General features: G+C 45.8%; 1 protein-coding gene across 8 annotated transcripts in view; it reads right to left on the bottom strand.

The window, feature by feature from the left end:
• The window catches only part of LOC142990981 (semaphorin-3F-like), a 108,430-nt gene that overhangs the window by 19,562 nt on the left and 68,366 nt on the right, over positions 1–20,502 (bottom strand). The gene's annotated exons all lie outside the window — the stretch shown is intronic.

The following is a 20,502-nucleotide window of genomic DNA, read 5'->3' as shown; positions in this document are numbered from 1 at the left end:
TGTTCTTCTGGGTTCAGCAACCACGTACAGGGAGGCCACCGCCAAGGCAACGCACAGGCTCCGTGCCACACCATAAGCAAACACGCTCCTCCGCTATCTATAGGGGAAAGGCATTACAAGGTGGCATTTACATATTGTTAGACAAACACAGAGGTTTGACGCCGACAGTTGGGAAATTCCCATTTCTACTATTTACCTTACAGGAAACTGAAACAGGGAATCACTCTTGGAGGATACCCCATAGCTACTTTTTGTCGTTTCAGCACCCAAAATGTGGTTGAGGGAAACCAAGGATAAACTGTCAAACACACTATTCACTATTTATATGTTATATATTAAAACAGTATAGCGCCAGAGTAAAAGGGAAAGGAAGGAAAGGAGGAATGAAGCCAATGTTGGGTGTCAGGCCCCAGACATTTAAAAATAAGGTTTCGGGCCATTGATAAATAACCATATATGTGTTCAGGCTGTTTTCATAAGCAGGTATGTGTGGTCATGTGTTTGAAACATTCTGGGAGGTTCTGAGGAGGAAGTCTGGACTCCGAAGTGTGCAACGCAATCAACATGTCGAGCATAGGACCTTAAAATAAACACCATCTAAAGACCTTTTTAAACATTCTCCCCGTGGAATCGGATATTACCCGTCCTTCCAAGCCAGATCTAAATTTAACGCCGGGTTACGTCAATAAGCAAAGATTGATAGCATTAGATTTGCTATATTTGTACAGTTTGATTTAATAACCGTGCCCACCAAAGGTCTGTTTACAGGTCAGCGGGGAGATTGACAGCTGTCAGAGGAGCTGCAACATGTGGTTTAACCCTGTGATTATTTGTGTTTGAGACTTCAGCTGAATGATTAGTCCCAATACGCTTCAGCAATGTGCTGTGTTTATGTATGTGTGTATCTGTACTACACACCGGATAGGAAAGCCATGTGCATATACACATATACACACACACACACACACGCATTCCGAAGGGCAGTCAAAGCCCTTCCTGAGGCAGGTTGTCAGCAACTCCTGGGTGTATGTTTGTTGTCAGAGAGTTGCTGGATGGGACCATCTGTCAGCTGAGGAGGGAATGTGAACGCTCCATAGCAACAACACACCCTACAGGGAGCTTTACATTCACAAGCCTAAAAACACATGTAATCCAATCTCCTTATCATGGAATAATCTTAATATACACCACGACATGTCACAATGCTATGTCACAGCAAAGTAATGGACTCTGATGGGGCTTCTCTCCTCACACTTCATATACAACCACCAATGGTAACATACACTCCAACAAAGTGGGCAGATCAAACTCAGAATCTCACCATGGGATGGAACTCCAGTAGACAAACATTCCAGTTCCTCTGCCCTCTTTCTGCTTTATTCCCAAAGTCAAACATCTCCTTGGTCAGGAGCAAAATGGAACTCTGCTCTGCCGAAATGTTAATTGAGGAAGCATAATGGCGGCAGACCGAGCTCGGCCGCTGCGCTGCTTCAGAGGTCAGGCCACCTGTGGAAGCGAGCCCAGCAGGTCCCTGGACCGAGACCGAGGCCGAGGCAAACACACTCAGCTACAAATCAGTGAGGCGCAGAGGCTCCAGGAAGAGGGAGGGCATGTGTGTGTGTGTGTGTGTGTGTGTGTGTGAGAGAGAGATAAAGAATGATTCACACCAAAAGGAGCAATGTGCAGAAATAAAGGACACGACAAAGTGTATTATCGTGCTTATATAATGGCCACGATTCACAAACAAGACCAAAAACACAACAATCAGTAAAGTCAACACTCAAAACCTTATCATTCAGAGTTAACTTGTATGGTGCTATGGAGTCTGATAATGATATGGTGTCAATAAGATTAAGGAAAGAAGAAGATAAAAGAAAGAAGATTTCCGAAACACAACGCAGATTTTTTTTTCTCCAACTGGTCCAACTTGTACTGTTTGCACTACACACACACAGAAGGAGTTTACACATTTTGAAGCGCAGGGGCTCAGAGTGGCCCAACTACTGTCAATTTGTCAGCTGCTTTAAGGCATGACAGCATTTTGGAGATTTAAAGTCTGGGAGCAGTGTGCGAGTGTGTCTATTAGAGCCAGATAAACTCTTAAAGTAGACCATTACTGCGTGTAGGATTTAGGTTCACTCTGGGGGGTCCGCACACACAGAGGGGGGCTTTGTTTTCGGGAACGCACCACTTCCCCCTGTGGAATGGCAGTGGCTCTATTAGAGGAGAAAGTAAGCCGGTAAGGGAACCTGATCCTTACACTTAATGTCTCTCCATCACTCATTCGCTTACGTTCTTACACTGGTACACCAATGCTCGCACGCCAACAAGAAGTCGTCGTGGGTGAATGAGAACGCTCGCCTACTTCCCCTATTTTTACTCATTCATGTAGACTAGTGGTACACATGTAGTAGAAGGGCAAGCGATCATGCAGGAGCCAGAGCTCAGGCTTCTGTCCTATTCAGTCTGCTGAACATGGACAATCCTCTCCTCTCTCCCCACATCTCCAGGCACTCCTGCCTCACACAGCCCGCTGCCAGTTCCCACAACTTAACACTCTGCTGCGGCTGCCAGGAAGGTTTCTCTCAGTGTTTGAGGACAGAGAGTTGGGTAAGATGACGCCTGAAAACATTATATCTTAATGTCAGCATCTCAGCCAACTCACTTAAAAGTTGCATTGAGAGAAAGACAAGAATGAGAGCATGACAGAGAGTGGATGTGAGCTGGTCGGTGCTGCCAGACACACGAGCCAAGACGATCACCTCGCGGTTCTGGCATGTTTTTGTGTTTACGGGCTAGAAAGCAAAAGCAGATCGATATCCCTAGAAGAAAACAACACAGCCAAATTAATTCTGCTGACGAACAAAGAGCTGTGAATCAATAACAAGTTGAAAAGTCTGCACAGTTAAGAATGTCAATAAAGCCACGAGAAAGAAATCTAATTGTTTAAGCCCATTAAGGACAACAGGTGCAGTTATAGTATTGATAACCACGTCTGAGTATTCTAACAGTGATAGATGATCATTAAGTTATGGCCAATAATTGTTCTAGATATAATAGCTGGCTTACAGTATTACCAGCGTACAGTTAGATAGTTTGAGAAAAAGGTGTGTTTTAAAATTGCTTTCAAAAAGTTTTCAAAAACCTCTGATACAGCAAACATTGATGGTCTGCGTGAACACACACTCATGGAACTCCCTATGGACTGAAAGCTGTCATAATCCCTGTAAACACACCATGGCTGAACTCAGTGTTGGAGCCAAACACCCACTTACAAAGATAAGAACGCCATAAAGATAAAGATCCCTGAGTGTAAAATGTGTCCAGGTGAGAGTCGCCTCTGTGTGACACCAAACTACACAAGCAACGTTACAAAATGTGGAAAACACGACCGCATCATCCACAGAGCGTGAAGATCATCTTTCCAGCTACACGATGAAGGGATACTCTGCCTGTGTGTGTGTGTGTGTTTGTACTGCAATGACAACACCTGTCAGAATGGAATGGTGGGACTTCAAGAAAGTAACACAGAAGTAATGAGTAATGTAATTATTTTCCTCTTGTGCAATGGAGATCCATTTACAATTACAAAAAAAATGGATGAAGAAATATACTGCGATTAAAGGGCCACACATGTATTTGGGGTGTTCCTGAGTAGGATGGCAGAAATTGATCATCACTGTTGGAATGTTGTGGGATGTCTTTCTTTGCTCTCCCCTCTCTCCTTCATTATTTAATTTCCAGGCATTACACAGTTCCCTGCCTCCCTGTGTGTGTGGAAGCAGCTGGTCACACGCTCATCATATTGATTTATTACAGATTTTTAAAGTCTACTCACAGGTGCGATTTTGTCAGAATGAGAAATCTCAGAAGTCTCCCACAATGATCTTTCACAAAGTCAGGAAGACTTAAGTTACAGACAGTTTTTGTTCATCTGTCCAGAGCTTCCATTTGACAGCATGGTGAAGATGCTGTGTTTGTCAGATCAACACAGAAAAGAAAGCACCAGAATGCCAAATATACACAAGTGATTTACTTTGAAACAGGTTTTCATTGCGTTGGTTGAATTGATTGAAGAGAGATTGAGATTGAGACTCAAAACGTATTTGTGACTGCGTGTTGGTAGACCTGAGGATGTGTCAAGCAGCCCCATTAACACCCTCAGACCCAAAGTCAGCATATTTATCAACTTGCCTTGTTGATTGAGCAACGTGGTATCAAACTGAGCCAGCCGTCTTCCTCCCGGGAGGAGGACTTGGCTGCTGACGGTGATCTCCGGGCTGCAGGCCTGCACGTTAAAGCAAATCTCTCCATCTTAAATTAATAGCCAACGGGGCCAAGTTTACTTTGGAAATATGTTTTGACAGGAAAACGCAGCTCACCGACATGCAGTTCACTCTGAAGATCACATCTCCAGTAATATAAATGCACACTGGGTAATGCTGTCTTATATGGAATGATTTCCCACCATACTGTGACACAAGGGAAAAAGGAGACTGGATTTTGTGTATCATATTCAGCTGTTAATGCATCCTTCTCTGCGCTGTGCTTCAGTAACATTAGAACTTCCTCTCATTAAGGAAAGATCCCAGCATCACGCACGACTTTAGGGTCCGCCCCGCCCGCCCTGCTCTTCTAACCTTCCTGGCATATCTACATGAAGCATCAGGCAAACGACTGGATCATGGAAAACTGAGAAGTGAATGTTTAAACATAACATGGAGCGAGTAAGGGGAAAATAAAGGGGAAGGTAAACACACTCCGGTGGCGTACGACAGCGCAGACAACACCAGCTCACATGGCAGTGATGTGGGTTTTCAACCTCACTACATAGTTCTCTGGTTTCAAATTGGATGAATTAAAAAGTGCAAGCCCCTGCCAATGATGTTGCAGAGCGTGTTGCTGCTTGAAGCTGACCCAAGTCAGTGTGGAATACCAGCGAGGGCGGGGAGAGTTGGGGGATGGGGGCGGAAGGAGAAGAGGTTTGTGGTGTTTTGGTTCTGATTCTGAACAAGAAGGGCAGAGCAAATCACCTGCAGGATTAATGGCTCTCTATTTCATTTGGTGTGGCTGAATTACGTGCAGCAACAATCACTTGAGCAAGGTCCAAGAGTCTGCTAACCCAAACCCTGCTAATTTCAATACCACACAAAAAAATGAATGGAAACCAAATTAAGGCTTAGAAAAATACATCAACAACAACAACATCCCTGCATAGGATAAGCAAGTCCAAAGAATGAATGATGGACGATGGATGTATAATGGATGGGTGGATGGTTGGTTGGTTGGTTGTTGGTTTAACAGTAACACAAAGTTTTCATGATTTCAGCTAAAACATGCAAATTCAATTCACTACATATCCTGTTGGCCCTGGGCACATCACAAACACACTGCACTACCTGAGCACTGTCCTAAGGCAGTTTCCAACCTGTCAGATAGAGGTGTGTGAGTTCACACACTGGAGTGGCAGGAGTGATAATTAGGGTGTTAAAGGGGGGCAGGAGAGGTGTGTGTGCGTGGGGTGCTCTCACACATCAAAGGCAACACTTGTCAGAACTCCTGGCCAAATATTTTGAATGTCGTCAATGGAGAGGAGGAAACGTCCAGGTAATGAAGGTAAACGGAGCCCAAGGTAAAATGGATTCAGACTTATTTGGGAAACTTGCAATGTTGCCCACATCGCAGTTCTGTCACTGTTCAACAATGCCACAGGTCTAAGAGTTCTGCAAGACTTCTGGTGAATGCTATATTTGCTGAGGAAGTGGCGCTGAAGCTGGGAATCAGAGCTGAGGCTGAGCGGCCAGACAGCTGCTATCTGCCATGTAATCAGGGATCACTGTCGTCATTCTGTCTTCTCTCGGCCCAAAATGCAACACGGCCTCTATTGTAAATATGCCAATAGAAGAGCAGAAACCAGAGCAAAAAGGTCTTTGTTTGGGCTTTCAGTCGACTCTCTAGGCAGCGCCTTAAATGTTTAAATATTGACATGCTGTCAGCGGTGTGTGACATTTAACTTTTGGGTGTAAATGAATTTACACCTTACTACCGAGTGTCCCGACAAAGCTGTAAAAACAACACATGCAAATGCCTCTTGCACACCCCCTTTATAGACACTTCACAAAAAGTGGCACAAGAATCCCAGAGTCAGATTTATTTTGTACATAATTGCACTGGAGGCGGGCGCTCATCCAGACGCCGGTATCTGAGAGCAGTTGTGGTTTTCCATTATCGTAATCTAACACAACATTCTCACAGTGATTTCCTGTGATTGTAGGATAAAGATCTAATGAGGGCAATCGCTGTGCACACTGACATGTTCAATTGGAGATTAGGGCACCCTCTCCAGGATTTGGACCTGCGTGTGCCCTCTGATATCTCCTTTGTGTCTCTTTCCACTTGTTAGCAGAGTCACTTCAAATCAGCGGCTCCCTGGGCCCACCGTGCTTTTCCTCTACTCTCCTTCGACGGCTTCATTCAACACAACTTGTCTTCGTGTCAAACATTAACGTGAGTTATTTGGGTTTGTGTAAGCTGCACGCTTCAAAGCCAGCAGAGAAGTGACACAGTAGTAGAAGAATGCTGGTGTGATTACTGGGGACTGGTAGGTGGTTGGCTACGGTGCTAAATGAAAGGGAACGATAACAGCATGGGAACACAGCAGCTGCCCGCCTCGGCTTAGTCACTCTGTGGGATGGAGGATAATAAAAGCGGTCAGCACCTCGGCCACTGTGTCACATCAGATACGCGTGCATCACTCAGCAGAACTCCATAAGATCCACGGGCAGGAGGAGATACCATCTGACCCAGGCAATGACGCTAAAGAGTCGGGCCCACATCGACACGGCGACCCTTTGTGATGTGTTCTCAGTCACGCGGTTAAAGCTAGACCGCATCCTCTCCAAGTGTGTGTGTGTGTGTTGGCGAAGCGTCAGGCAGTAAGAGAGGAAACACACACATAACCCAGCATGCCTGAGTAAACACCTGCCTACTACTTACACATCCAACCCTGTTTGTGCTCAACCTTCAGACGACAAACTTTGTGAAATTAACTCAATGTTATGATTATATAAACTATGACTCTATATCAAAAATAGAGAACAATGTAATAACTTCTTAATGTACGTCTGGCTTGTACTTTGAGATAAGAGATACTAGATGATGTGACTTTAAAGAGAAATTGCCCGTGCTCTTTGCCTCTGTCAAGGTGCATAAACACAACTTAAATTACTTCCAAATCTTCATTCATTCATTATTTTGACTACAATTCTGAACCAAACACTGATCAGAACCAAACCAAAGCATCATCATATAGCAGAAGAACTTACAGTAGTTGTTGTTGGTGCATGTAAATGCTTTGTTTGATCTGGTGTCATTTTGAAAAGAGCAAATTGTTTCTGCGGCCATTAAAGCAAACGTTCTTGAGTATTCATGTCATGTTGTTTGTATTCTGTTGCTGTGAGCCGCCTCACTGGGGGAAAGGTGAGACCCTCTCTTGTCACATGTCATCAGTCATAATGGATGTACTAAATGCATTCCCATTCCATGCATCATTAACCAGCAGTTCAGACCTCGTTGTATCTAGAAGCTACGTTCTGTGTCGATGCGAGGCGCGACACTTTGCTGTTTACCGCCATCATCACCTCGTTACCAATGCACCCGCCCACCCAGGCGCTTCCCCAGTGACCCGGGAGGGGGGCTCACCCGCTCTATAATTAGGAGCCACTGTAGTGCCCCACCCCCCACCCTAATGGCACCAATTTGTATTCACTGTCAGCTCTGATGGGCTCTCATGCGGGAGATGGCCTTATCACAGGGCCTCTGGCTCCCATCACCTAAGCCTCCTCTCCTGTTTCCTGCCAAACCCGGCGTGCTGATGGAGAGGCGGAGTGGTGGGGGTGGAGGAGGTGGGGTTGCGATTGGGCAGGGTACATATTTGTCTCCATCTTCATCGCAAATCTTGTAACAGCAGACAGATGCCCTGTAGTACAGCACAGGGTGAGCAACATGGCGGAGAGGCGATGACAGATCTATGATGGAAACTGACGTCGTACTATAGAACACAAAGCTCTTTCTATTTTTAATCTAGACCTCAAACCAGAACCTCAAAGCAAAGGTAAAGTCAGTGCTACTGCAACAAAAAGCAGACGTGCGCTGGTATCACACTTTCTCCCAAACAACCCAGCACAATTCCTTTCCCTCTCAGTCAGATAGAAACACATGAAAGTACAGATGCAGCTGAGGTAGATGGGAAATGTGGAGAACTAGTAGGAAAGGAGATCCTCCCAGGAGAGTCTCGGTGTAATCACACACATCTGCACAAACACAACTCAGTTTTAGCGGACATGTGTTTTATTAACAACCTCCAACCCAACAGTGACAGATTTTGCCCCGATCACATCCCACACATCCATCCCTGCACAGCTCTCCAGCAAACGTCCCTGCTGTTTACGCTTGCATGACTGATTGTTGTCGTAAATCAAGTGCAATCATGGAAGAAATGTTTTCTCGATAAGAATTGATATTTGTGCCATAAAGTAATGGCAGTGATGCGTCATGTTTAGTGCTTGGATAAAACTGTTTTTCTAAGCGTTGGTCAACAGGGCTGCAGCCTGAGCCGGGAGACATGCAGAGGTCAGAGGTTGCCGGGCAGCAGTGGCAGCGCTTTATGTTCTGGTTTAATCTGGGATTAGCTGAGGGTCAGGGTTATCTCTCCTCAGCCTGAGTGGAATCAGGAAACAGGGATTGCCTGGGGTAAAGTGGCATTACTGGAGGGCCTGTTCAGAATCCCAATGAGTCTGTGTGGAGCAGGGGTAAATACGAGACGGAGAGAGGGAGAGCGAGAGAGAGAGAGAGAGAGAGGGAGAGTGCGCGTCTGTGTATGCTTGTGTGTGGGTCGGGAATGACTCACTGGGCGCAGGGTTGTAACCTCCCTGCCATCACTCTAACGCTCCCCAGCCCAGATCTCCAGCTCAGCACACATCCACATGCACTCTATGAATTACTACACCCTGTGAACCAATGAATCACAGCTATATGGTGTCTGTCTAGCCACAGTTACATGCATACCTCATGGTTTCCTGAGTACATTTAGCACGGTAAATTCATCTGAACGCTTTACTGCAGAAGCCAGAGGAGGTCGCGAGTGCACACACCACCATTAGCAGGAGAATTTTGGGAATCATCCACAAAAATCCCTTAAAGAAAGAGCCCCATTACCTTTGGCCTTCCTTATCTTAACCTGCCTCAAACTCGAGTCAGACCCGTAATCCCCACGCATCGGGAAGCAGAGAGACACTCGGCCGTCTTTGGCTCTGCTGTCTGGGTCCCGCGGGTGCCTGCAGCTGGAGGAGACCGACAGCTACGAGACCAGAACGGCCTCGTTGTAATGAAGATGGATCTGCCTGTCTTTCCCTCTCCAGTGAGAACGTTCAAGCCGGTGAAAACCGAGACGCCCTCAAATACTGAAACTCGGAGCTTGAAACAGAGATTGTACGAATTGTAAACAAGAGTAACCGTTTGACGTCTGAGCAAAATATTACGACCTGTAGGATATTTGAAGAATTGAATCTTAACCAGGAGCCTCCCAGGCCTCTGCCAGTCTCATAAACCAAACAGGTTATAGTTCTGTTGGCTGCCTGCCGTCAAAGGAACATGTTTGATCTGTTACTGAATGATTTGAAGCTGTTTGTTTGAGGTTTTCAACTTTTTTTCCGCAATCAAACTCATTTTCAATGTTCAATGAACTTTGTTATTGAAACTTTTTTCACAAACTTTCCTTTGTTTTGCTTTTGGTCCCAGAATTATTAACGCAGAAACATTTGTTTTGACATTTGAAATAGTTGCATTTAGACATTTGGCAGAACTAAAGAGATTTAAAATCATGAAATGAGTGAAAAAAAAGAACAAAATAATAAAAGCAGCTGCCAATTTTTTTTTGCTGGTTGCTATTCTGGGATGTGAACCAGCTCGCTCAGACACCATCCACAAGAGAGACTTGGCGACATCTTTGTTGTTACATTAGACAAAAGCGTGTGATCTGCCACCTGGAGGTAAGTTGTGCATTGGAGACGTGGAAGTTACAAAGCTGAGTAGCTCAAATTTCCGTATACAAACTCATCATTGCGCCGGGAATGGGAGCGAGGGTCCAACTGAAGGAACTACAGAGCGTAAAGAAGTTTGGAATTAAGTTCTGAGCTCTGAGCTTTAGTTTCTCGTTCGGAGAAAACTACGAGCATGGCAGAGCAACGACACCTCCGCATGTCTCTCAGGTGTATCCTGACCAGCGGAGAGGAAGATTTACAACTCAATAGACACAGGATACCAAACTAATGTATGTGGCCGCTACAATTGAGTGTGTGGATGTTAAAACAGTGTGAAGCCCCAATGTGTGGGAGGTCAATTGTTCCAGTCTCTTCCTGAGAGTGACAGCAAAGCCGGACGAGCTGTGACAGCGGCCATTGTGTCTCTGCTCCAGGTCTCTTCCTCCCATCAGGCTCCTGCTGCTCCCTCACCCTGTGTTGCAGTGCCACCTCAGCACTTACACATCTCCCAGAATTCCTCGGGAAAGGGGGGTAGGTGGGCGGCATCGATGACAAAGTCGACAGCCTTTCTGGTTTCGTTTATACGGTGTCAAGTCTGATTTTAGGGAGATGCTCTGGTTGAATGCAGGACTTTGAGGGGACGTCCCTTCTCGGGGACGGGAGGGTCGGCCAGTTGAGTTCCGATGCACCCGTGATTCCCAGGCTTTAGGCACAGGAAATGGGATTAAAAGTTAATCCTTTTCTGTGCATGCATGTGTCAGGGGCGTTGTTGCATCATTTCCATTGGCTATTGAAGCGGCGATCATTTGGAACGAAGCTGATGATCCTTTTAAAAACAAGCTCTGTGTTTTGCCGCCGCTGCTGTTCCCCCTCTGGGCCGGTGGAGCAACAGGGGCAGCCCGCGCTGACCTGCATCCCTAATACACGCTCCCATGGGAAAGCAGGAGCGGTGGTCCATTCTTCAGCCGCTGCTACAGTCGACCCGCACAGAGGTCCGACACGCAGCAGAGCAAAGGTTGAGGCGGCGGAGCTCTGTGATGGTGTAAGCCTGCTGCTGCTTTTAAAGGGCCTTGCTTATCCACTTTGAGAGCCGGTATGAGATAATAGGCTCCCTCAAGACGACCGGATTCCATTTTGTGAGTCGGCTGTCCCCAACTGACCAATTTACGTTTCTGGGTCGGTCATCTGCTCAGCTGATCCAGTCAATGGATAAAAGCAGAGAATAAGAGAGAATAACAGAGTGTAGGATCAACATGAGAACACTATTTAACTACAGATCTTATTCATTTCCTTGTTTCATGATTTCCTTTATACTTGATTCTTTCACAAGGTTTCTCACATGGGTCAATATATTATGTTATATATCTAATTATGGGGATTTCAATCACATTATTGTGATAGAAATCAATGTAAAATTCAACCCAATGAACACTCTAAAAGCAAATACTGTTTACAATTCGTAGTTTCTTCTCCGACTCTTTTAATGTGAGTAAAAGTAATTGAGACTTTTTTTGGTCGTTGGTTGGTCAGTTTCCTTTTTATAGCTTTATCTTTAAGACTGTTATTATCTCTCCTGTTGGTGGCAGACCACCATCTATGCCCATGTAAGGCGGTGTTAAGGACCTAGAGGATCGGGGGTGGGTGGGGCGGGTGGCGGTTTGATGGGTCAGCGAGTTTACCAAGCCGATTTAGCCATCCCAGTTTGTCGCTGGTAATCTCCCTGCAGCTAACAGGGTGATAAAATCAGGCTGATAACTGCAGGAGATGGATAGAGAGAGAAGCAAACAGAGTGGGTGAGAGAATGTGTGTGTGTGTGTGTGTGTGGTTCAAGCTGATGACACGCTTTCTTAGGCTTCATCCCTCTGTCTCTCACACGCGTACACATAATATGCGTAGCATGCACACATACACACGAACACAAGCCCAGCGCCTCGCACACCACAAGCGTGTTTTGCGATGATTCAGGGAACGAGGCAGCTGGAGGGATTTAAACACAAACGCGACCGTGAAGTGCAACAACTGTAACGGCTCCGAAAATTCATCGTTTGCAGCGATTCTCTCAACGTGGCAGAATAAAAGTGTGTATGAGGGATATACAGGTTGGAGGTGTTGAGGAAAGTGAAAGCAAGAAGCGTGTGAAAGCTTCCTGTGCTTGGTTCCTCTGAGGTGGAAAATTGAGGTGTTTGCTTTGGCTTTATCAACCAAAACCCCAACGCTTAGAGAAAAAGAGCGACAGCCAAGGCATCCCTCTTTTCTCTTCCTCTAACCCCGCGAGCTATGGCTTCTTTTTACATTTAACATTTCATTTTATCCCCCCCGATCAGCCAATATGCTTTCTAAATCAGGCGATCCCTCTCCTGTTCCCACGCCAAACTGGATTCGATCCAACCAGGTGGGATCTTTACAAGTACAAACTCTGCGATTGTGTCCCATCCCAAGGCGACTGCTCTGGCCCGAGCGTAACACACACACACACGTGAAATCTTCAATATTTCAACACAAGAAAAGAAAACAGTAAATTTCCTGATGCGGTAGCAACAAGTGATTCGTAAAGCAGCATTTGAGGTGAAACGCCACTTCACTTTGCAGGGCCATACATCTTATTTAAACAATGTGCAGACGTTACATGAACCACAGGGCGAAGAAACACACACTCAGCAAAATAACAGCAGGGTAGTTTTACTCCACTGAGCTGATTTTGCAGTAGAAGTGTTTTTTTGTCTTTTTTCTCTAACTAACAACTTTTTTTTCTGCCTCAATCCAAGTGCAGTTACGCATTTGCAGCAACAAGCAGCTCTAATTCAAAGCAATTATTTATTGGGAACTCATGTATGTCCCAACTGTCTGGATCACACACACACACACACACACACACACACACACACACACACACACGCACACACGCACTAGTAACAGTTCCAGTGTGAGCGAGACCTCATTCATATGTGTTCTGGCAGGAGTGTGTTCCAATCGCAATGGATTCTGCAAGGATTCACACCTTTTCTTCACATTTGTTTTTCATTACCCGGATAGAGATTCTACTTCTTCTGTCCACCTCTTTTCTGGGCTGAAGTAGCACTCCGGCTAAGACTCGTTCCCTCAGTTTGACCTTCCTCTGGTACTGCAGAATGTGAAAAGACAAAAACAAACCCCTCGCCCTCACTCATCACTTGATGGCCCGCAGCTCTGCTACACACTCAAACTGGCAAAGTGACCTTGATGACGGAAAAACAGACTGTCAATCATTGATTACTCCTGACTTTACACACATTCAGGGCTTCAGGCGCTCCCCTTTCAACTTTGATCAATATCTGCCAAAATATAGTTAGGGAGTAACACCATTGAGAGCCTTCAATGAGCTTTAGGGATTTTTTTAGGAATTTAGAGTGGACAGTTTATGCAGGAGAGCAGGGGTTAAATCCAGTACACAACACATTAACCTGCACAACAAATTCCGAATGTTTCTCACTCGCAAAACGACTACTTAGTAAATGTATACAAAGCGATCGCCACCTGTGAAAACATCTGGTCAGCATCAATCTTTCCATCTAACCTGTTTTCTTTTCATTGGGATCTAAATCCTCTTTTCTTACGGTGGAGCACCTGAGCTCCTGTGTCAATACAAAGAGACACACCACTGCATTCCACAGAATATTTGAATCCATAAATGCTAATCAAAGTAAACCAAGTCAAGGTACTGCTAAGCCTACAGGCTGCTGTTGCAGTACGGAAAGTGTCAGGTGAAAGGTCGATGCCCTGCCTCATTATTCCTGGATGGTGTATTTGAAATGGAATCAACAGTTAATCCCGGAGAAAATCCTACTGTTTTCCTACACGGGCTGCAGGCCCGGCGGGAAGACGCTGTGGGATTGACGGGCTGCGCTGGTGCTTAAGCCAGGAGTGCTCCCGATGTGACCAAAGCTCTGCACTCCCTGTAATGACTCATTGATCTGAGCTTCTCAATCCCTGCTGCCTGCCTTATCTCGACTAAATGGCACAGCATCATGATCTGTCACAAGCTGTGATCTGTCAGAGAGACTGAGTGCACTTAGGGGTCATTGCTGCTGCTTTCCAGTAGTCCCGTACTATAATCAGGTGAGGAAAAAAAGGCTAAATCCATCTCTCTGTGCATCGTAGGCTCCTACTTTGACAGGTTTGTACTCCCTTTAACAATCCATCCAGTTGTTTCTGGAGCGAGAGTCTGATAAACCTCTCAGACTTCCTTTTATCATCCCAATAACTAACACTTTGTACATCCATAACTCTTCCCAGTGCATGATAGCCTCGCTTTGACCCCGACCATTTGGAGTTTACAAAGGGACTCCCCTCTGCAGACCAATGAAAGGCTCACAGATCCACAGTCGTTTATAACATCTGAGGGCTGGCACGACCACAGAACGCAGCAGGGAGTAAGTGAGGAAGGAGGAGGCGACCGAGAGGAGACGGAGAGTCAATGAAAAGTCTAAATGGAGCAAAATGTTCACTGTACAACAATGCAGCCCCGATTAAGCTGCCACGCCCGTTGACTGAGTGCATCTGAGGCTGCAGAGGGGGCATTTCAGTCTAAACCAACAACAAATAATCACATTTGTTGATTTAAGAATCTAATCCTTTCCTGTAACTTTCATCCAGTGCGTTAACAAACACACCGTATAGGGATTAAGGTGATTAAATACTGTACATGCACAGATTTAATAGGATTTGTCTGAATAAACGGGACGTGTTGCTACATCAGTGAGATTGCATGAATCAATGTATTCCCTCAACCAAGCACAATCGATTGTTGTATCAAGCGACTTTCTCCTGTATGTCACCAACACCTCTGTAGCATCATCATCATCATTACCATCATCCTCCGTCCTCCCTCCACCTCATTAACCCAGAGGAGAGCTGTCTCTCCGTGCTCAGCCGTGCCTGAGGTGACATCCTCCGCGCCGGCAGACACTCAGACATCTTGACAGCCGAGGAAAAACACCGTGTTCCAGCAAAATCAAAACAAGGCCCCCCTTCGTGATTTTAATGACCAGGCAGCGTTTTCTTACTTGGATTTGAATGTGAAACGGTGAGACATACCTGACGTCCGCCGACATTTGGAATGACAGGCAGGATATGCTACTCCCCGACCCTCGCAGCGCTCCTCTTGAGAGGCTCTGGCGGTGGCGTAATGAGCGACGGGTGAGGTCGGAAGTATGGATTGCAAAGTGGCTAAAAATGCTGCTTTTGTTCTGAGCGAATTCCTCGATGGTGAGTGACAAGACAGTGGCGGGGAAGGAGGGAGGCGTCAGGGAGGCCCGAACGTTGGGATGCTCGCTCTGTCATTGCCGAGGAAATACGGCACACACACACACACAGAGACGATGTTTATCCACAGAGGAGCAAATGACAGACAAATAAGTATGGAAAGAGGACAAGAAAGAAGTAAAGGAGAGGAGAGGGAAAGCATTCCTGGGGCCTCTTTTAACTCTCTGGCATGATATAATGAGATAATTGCAGTGAGGGCTCGTCTTTATCCCAGTTTGAGGCGATGATCCTGAGGGCAGCTCTGAGGAACTCTGCAGAAGAAGACAGCACACACTCCACTACAGAGGGAATTTCCTTGTTCTCACACTCTTTTGTAGCAACGGCAATTAACCGTCATTCTGGTATAAAAAGCTTCTTGTGCTTCTTGCCCGAGCGCGGAGGAGATAAATAGATTTATACGCTGAGTCAACACAGCAAATCACACGCATGAAAGCGCTTAATGCGGCGTGTTATCATTGGCTCCGTCGCCGCACAGTAGAGCTGCTGGGATAACATTCACATCATTTGGCATCATTCACATCAACCCCAGAGCTACAATGTAAAGGTGCACGCCACGTGTCAGTCTTAGGTTTCAGTGACATAATCCCATTCTTTCATTTCATCAGTTTATTCAAAGATTACGCTCCGTCTCTGACAATTTCCTGAAAAGTCACTTCATGCTTCACAGTCAATCTGCACTCCCTCATCTCGCGTTTTACACTCTCTGCATGTCTATCTTGATAAAGGCGCCTCTCGCTTACTGCTATCTCGGTAATATCCTAATCTGATTTGGACAGGAACGTACAGTCGTGTCTGCGTTTGGCTGCTCGCTCGTTATTTGGGCTCGCCAGCAACCCGACCCGACCCGACCCAACCCTCTCTGCACCCACACTGAGGCGACGCGTAGCTGTGAACAAGACAGAACCTCATGCCATTTTTTCGGAAAACCCTGCCTCGCCCGTACAACGTCTCTGAAAAAACATTTTAATTGACGCGGCAATTAAGGCGGGACATGTCAAAACAGAGCTCCGCTGGAACCTCTGGGCTCCAGGAGAGAGAGAGAGAGAGGGAGAGAGAGAGAGCGTGCGTGCGTGTAATATGCTTCCCCAGGCAAGTTTATCTAGAGAATGTAGAGTATTCAGCAGAGATGTATGGCTTGAGCCTCAGCCAGTGAGAGTGCACCGCAAAGCAAATATTTGAGAATGATGTGATTAACTGCAGCGTATCACTACAGGGAATAGTGGGAGATTAATCACTGTACATCACCATTAAAGGGTCACTCCGGTGCTTTTGTATATTAGCCTGTTTCCTAAGAATTTTGTGTAATTTTGACAACTGACAACCGCTCCCTCTGATTTCCAAAAATGTAAAAAAATGTATTTCAGGCTCTTAAGAAAAGATTTGAAACATTTCTTTTAAATACAATTTTAAATTCATTCAAAAATCTAAACTCACATGGTTTCATTTGGGCAACGCTCGGCAGGAAAGAGAGACACGGTTTGCAGTTAAAGAGACATGTAAAAGCACAGCAAGAACCTTTAAACACTCCCAGTGTATCTATTACTCTGTTTGCATTTGGGTGCCAACCACACATGGATTTGGCAGCCATTTAATGTGGGTGAGCTGCGATGTGCAAGAGAAGAGATCTGGCGACGCTCACTCTGGTGTTACAAAGCAAACAATGAGTTAAAACACATTTCCACATACATTCATTTTACTCTATGTTCTCAAAATGGGACGATAACAGACAGCAGATTTGTAGCGGCCAGAGTTTTCCCAAGTGTTTTCTTCCGAAGATGAAGGAGATGCTTTAAAAGTCATAAATATCTATTCACGCCACAGCCCGGTGAGGTTAATGATGTATTACTGGCAAGGACTCATCACCCCCCTCCCCTCCCCTCCCCTCCCCTCCCCACTCCACACACACACACACACACACACACACACACACACACTCACCACACCTCCATCATATTTATCACAATCAACCTCAAGGCCTTTTTTTTAATTATTGCCTAACAAGGGAGGGATGAAGTCAAACCAAGGCTGCAGCTTCAACTTTAACAGTCACACTTCCTTTCATATCACCCAAGGCTCAATGTCGTCCATATCCAGGCTGCAGATGAAATCAATTATGAGCCACGGCATGAAAAAACATCAGGGTTATAGATCATAACTGAAATTGAAAGCACTGGAGACTTTGGAAGAGGTTGCTTACACACATAGATGCATCAATGATTAATAGGGGGATGAAAGAATTGATGGCAAATGAGTGGATGATGTGGTAGAGAAGGAGAGGAAGCTACGACAGATAAACCATGGGCTGTCAGTAGCGAGTGTCGGCGGGTCGTGACAGCTCTTTTCAAAGCTTGTTCAGACTTCTGCTCCGATTAAAGGGAACTTTCCTGACATCTCGAGAGGCAATGAGGCTGAGGTATGTCGCTTAAGAGAGAGCCAGATGAGCTCCAGCACCTCCCACTTCTTTGATTTGATCACACATTGAAAAAATTATGCAACTCACCAGTGTATAATTTCAAAAAATCCCAAAGATTTATTTTTAGATTGCTTAATCCCACTCGTCTTTCTTGTATTTTCCTTTTAGCTCCAGCCAGAAGGCACCCCTGTTTTTCCTTCAGCCAAGCATATTATAATAAACTGAGTCATCATATAATCACGTACGTTGCCATGGAGGCATTTAGTCAATAAATCTTTTGACCGTGGAAACTTGTTTTTTGAGAACAAACTGTCTGCACTTCTTCTCTGCCGCCGCCAACTGTGGACAGGTATGATGCTCTGTAAGAAGCTCTGCATGATGCTCTGTAAGCTCTCTCTCTCTTGCATTGACATCAGCCACATGTCAGTGCTGATGACCAGAGACAACCAGAGCAATACATTCTGTCACACAACCAAACAAGCATCTGACTGGAATCCAAAAGTGCCCGGAACGATCACAACACACCAGACAATCACAACACAGCTGAACGATCACAACACAGCTGAACGATCACAACACAGCAGAACGATCACAACACAGCTGAACGATCACAACACAGCTGCCCACAGCCGCTTTTTATTTCCACTGCAATACTGCTAACAACACAACTTTTGGAAACTAATCACAATCTCCATAAGTCTGTCCGAAAAGTCCCCTCCGTCATCAAACACTTTCCACACGCACGCTGGCGGGGCTGGTGAGTCCCAAAGTGCCTTGGAGATTATCCCACAAACACAAACACATGACTGAGCTTTAGCGAGGGCCTGCAGCCTCCACAGAGATGTTGAGGAGTTAATTCCATGTTGCATTCCATCCCCGCAGTGTGTCATTAAAAGCGCCGCTCCTCACCCAACCCTCGTTTATCTCTGCGCCGCTAATTAGTTCCGATCAATTACATTTACTCAATGCAGCTTCCACATTTATGAAAACAGGAAGTGCCGCTTATTCATTACTGCTCTTTTTTGCCAGTCTTCAAAATATCCCCTCGGGTTGGTTTTGCTGGATCTCTCTCTCTCTCTCTCTCTCTCTCTCTCTCTCTCTCTTTGCTCAGAGGCCTCCATTAAAAAGCCATTGCTCAGGGCTGGGGTCCGGCCTGTGACAGAGGTGGGCACTGGGACCGCCCGGAACCCTCTCGCCCTCGTCATCCATTACCATGGAAAAATAGAGGCTAACCCACTTAATTACAGACATTAGAATAGCAAACACTCGTCACGCTCGAGCTGCGGCGCTGAACTCCACCTGTCAGGAGTTAAGGGCAGAAAAAGAGAAACAGTGCAGAGGTGCGGGATGAAGTCGAAAAGTTGGTTCATATTACTGATATAAGGAAATACAACCATAACTACAGTAGCATAGTTGGTCATATTTAAGGTATATATAAGTACACAAGGCATGTTTACGGTCAACCAGCACCAGTTGAGGGTTAGTGAACACGAGAATATGCCTTCATTTCAAGTTCTATAGGTTCTAAGGTCTACAAGTTCTGAGGTCTACACATGTTTAGCTCTCCAGCTCAAACAAACAAAGACATTTTTTATAAAAGTTTAGTTTATTTTGTTATTTTTGAAGATTGCAAACTAAACTCTGGATTGATGAGAAGGTGCAACCTCTTCTATTCTATCTGGATGAAGAGCTCCAAAGAGGTCACCTACGTATTGTGTTCATTAGAGCTAAGAATCCCTCATAAAGTAAAGCACAGCTGTGTGTTCCTCGCCATGTAGCGTGGCAGCGTGAACCTTTGCCTTCTGTCTTTAATTTCCCCCCTGAAAGATAAAACACAGCATCTCCAAAATGAAATGGTGACAGCAGATGAGTGTGAGTAAACCTTGACCTGCTATGTCGCCCCTGAGAGAGACTTTGGACCGACTCGGAGTTTGGAAGCACACAAGTAAAGAGTGAAATCCTAACCCTCTCTCTCTCCCTCTCTCTCTCTCTCTCTCTCTCTCTCTCTTCATCTCACTCTCCCTCTGTCAGGACGGTTCATCTTGGACTCTCGGCCGGTTTTGTCTTCACACAGAAAGGAAATGCAAAGTAGTCTGCTCCGAAACTCTGGGAAACGCCACAGGACGTCCCCGGGGGGAAATTAAATACGACCACTAAGATCCACAGAGTAAAGTGGCAATAAAGTATTCATTAACCCCCATTGAGGAGCTAAGCAGGAAAACAAGCAACAGAGTTAAAAAGTCAAACAGGGACTTAGCAGACATAGTAACACCCCCCCCCCCTCGTCTTAAGATTTACAAAACAATGGGAGGATCTGATCAGCTCGAGTGTGTGTACATCTCGTTCAGACAAGCAGGGAGGTCAGAGATTGTTAGGAGATAAAGACAGTGAGTGAGTGATTGAACAAAGTGAACAACACTACTAAATAGTTCCAGCATCGTGAAACTCCAAATCCTCTGTTGGTTCATGTTGCAACACACGGCCCCCGCTATAGGTTTGGCACCAATCCAGCCCCGAGGAGAGGATGTAAACAATTCCCTCTGGTCCTCTTGACTCTCATTTTCCCTCCATCCAGGACCCTCATTTTTCACCTCTATTCTAAACCGCTGTCTGCCCCTTTGCAGCTCGGCGGCGGTGCTCCTGCGACCTGGACGGGAGAATGTATAGGCAACGCAGAGAAAGGCCTGCGGGACGCTGCGCGGAGGCATTCATTGACAAAAAAGGCCTGATGCCAGTGTGACGCCCACC

This window comes from Genypterus blacodes, unplaced genomic scaffold (assembly GCF_046128005.1).
Source record: "Genypterus blacodes isolate CSIRO-AG114 ecotype Tasmania unplaced genomic scaffold, CSIRO-AGI_Gbla_v1 ptg000017l_1, whole genome shotgun sequence".
Classification (NCBI taxonomy): Eukaryota; Metazoa; Chordata; class Actinopteri; order Ophidiiformes; family Ophidiidae; genus Genypterus; species Genypterus blacodes.
This window is presented reverse-complemented; position numbering and strand designations above follow the sequence as displayed.